This window comes from Tachypleus tridentatus, unplaced genomic scaffold (genome assembly GCF_004210375.1).
Source record: "Tachypleus tridentatus isolate NWPU-2018 unplaced genomic scaffold, ASM421037v1 Hic_cluster_2, whole genome shotgun sequence".
NCBI lineage: Eukaryota > Metazoa > Arthropoda > Merostomata > Xiphosura > Limulidae > Tachypleus > Tachypleus tridentatus.
Window position 1 is genome coordinate 37908537 of NW_027467782.1, and position 2879 is coordinate 37911415.

The window sequence follows — 2879 nt, forward strand, 5'->3', positions numbered from 1 at the left end:
GTAGGTGTAGGGTCCCTATCATTCATACTTGGGAGGCCGTATGCTGACTGGTTATATGTGACTCAAACACAAGACTGCATGAGAACTGATATTCAAGTGATAGTAAAATGTGGGAAAAAGTTAGCCAGGAGTAAAATGCATGAGGCAGACTTGTTTAACAGAAAACCATACAATATTGGGAATTTTTCATCCATTCCTCAGTAGTAAAAGGATACACACTATATGCACTAGCAGAGCACCACCACCCTACTCTCTACTGATTGAAAGTTGTCATGCACTTGACGAAGCCTTCATGGTCCACCACTCCAGCAGTTAGAAACTGGTAAGTTGCAAGAACTTCCATACTGCACTGAAAGGGAGATATACCATGTAGAATACAGAGAAATGAAACACTTTACAATATTTTAGTAAAACTACACAGGCAGATGAAAACATATGAGAACAAAATAGGGGTGGGGTTAAAGGACTTAAGTAACAAGGGCATTATGCTCCTAACAAATGGTAGCAACAAATCAACCAAATATGAAAGGATAATGCTGAAGAAGATAAACACACAACTGTTGAAAAGATAAGTAAAAGAGCATGCACCAAAACACCAATGTAAGATTGGAGATTTCTACAGAAATAAGGTGAATGAAACAAACTTGAGGAAACTAAATTGTACAAAAGAATAAAAAAGGTTTAGGTAGTTTCAAGCCAGCATTGGTACATGATTAGGATGCAGGTAATAATAAAAAAAACTGACAAAATTCCTTCCATCTCAAACAAGAAACATAACTGGAGATATGTCATGTACAAAAGAAAGGCAGAGGCTTCATGAACTTGTCCACCACTTGCTGTACAAAAGCTGTCACATCTGCCAACAGACAAACCCAATGCTTATAAACTGCCCAGTCATGAAATGATGATTGTATACTTCAGAATGGAGGAAGTCAGCTGTGCTAGAAAAGTGTGTTACTCTCTTACTGTTGGAGGGTTGTTGCATACTTACTTGCATGGAAATATGAATCTGGACAGAAGTCTCAAGGCTAGTGATAAGCAAAATTTATACAAAGAGAGTGTAACGCAACTCTAGGAAAGCAATTATGTTAGTATAGGAAAGGTATCATATCAGTAATTCAGTATTTTCCCATATGGATGACAGAAATAAAGAAACTGTATAGTAAGACCATCCTCTGTCACTGTGTGCCATACCACATAGGGTAAAAGTAAATGAGACAGTTAACAAGCTCTGCCATATCCACTCAATTCTAATGAAAGAATATGGCTCCACGTGCATTAATATGGCAAAAGTGACAACCATAGAAAGTATTCCTCACAACATTCAGAAGAAAGGAAACTGTATGATACAGCAGTAAAACTAAAACACGAGCTTGTCAACAGGACAGTAAATAAACAGAAGTCGATTGGTAAAGTAAGTAAAGGATTCCTCCTCTACTTGCTGCCAGACAGCCAGCTCTACAAGAAGGGTCATTGAACCTCCTGGTATTATTAGCAAGTGCTATTCTAAACAAATTTCTAATAAAAAAACAAACAAGATTCACTGTTATTTATATTACAGTACTACATCTCTAGTGAAAAGACTTTCAGTGAAACCACGAATTTCCAGTGAAGTGGCAGTAATGAGTTTTTCAATGTGTTGTATAAAACATTATTAATTGAAACTTTAATCAATAAAAGTTTGAATATAAAAATGACAAACTTTAATCATACTACTTGTAAAACAATGTTTTATTCATTTCTGTAAATTGTACAAATTATAGTTTATTTTATCATGATGCAATTTTATTATACATGTTGCAGGCACAATAGTTTTTTAATTTTTTTTTCCATAATAAGAGATAAATAAACACTCACTGTTTTAACAAATCAAACTGATGTCTCTTGGGACAGTTTCTTTAGATAAATGAGGACTTACGATGCTCTTCTGTATCAGAAGAACAATTAAACTAGTACAGAACTATGAATAAAGAAGACATTTATGTACAGAAGTATGAATAACGAAGACATTTATGTACAAAAGTATGAATAAAGAAGACATTTATGCACAAAAGTATGAATAAAGAAGACATTTATAAAGTATGAATAAAGAAGACATTTATGTGCAGAAGTATGAAAAGAAGACATTTATGTGCAGAAGTATGAATAAAGAAGACATTTATGTGCAGAAGTATGAATAAAGAAGACATTTATGCAGAAGTATGAATAAAGAAGACATTTATGTGCAGAAGTATGAATAAAGAAGACATTTATGTGCAGAAGTATGAATAAAGAAGACATTTATGTGCAGAAGTATGAATAAAGAAGACATTTATGTGCAGAAGTATGAATAAAGAAGACATTTATGAAATAAAGAAGACATTTATGTACAGAAGTAAATAAATAAAGACATTTATGCACAGAAGTATAAATAAAGAAGACATTTATGCTCAAACAGTTGTGCCAATGAATGTAGCTAACAAATCATCCTAGTCACTACATTAATTTAAAATTTGAAAATACTTTTGATCTTATCGTACTTACCGATTTTAGGAACTCAGAAAGGCCGTCCCAGTCTGCTAACTTCCATGCTGATTCTACATGAAATGGATTTATCTCATTTGACCATTCTGGTCTATAAAAATAATGCAACAAAAAAAATTTATCTAAACTTTCACATTTTTCACCAGAAAATGTCGAAGTTTATATAGAGTTAGTGCTAGTACAAAGCATTATGAATATAAGAAAATAAATATAATTAACAAATAAATCTTATTTCCTGTCAGGTGTAAAGCTAGACAAATTATAAAAAGAAGAAATACCCATGTTTAAGAAAGCAACTCTGTTTCCTGTTGGATGAAAATAACTTAAAAGTGTGCATAAAACAAACAAACACAAAC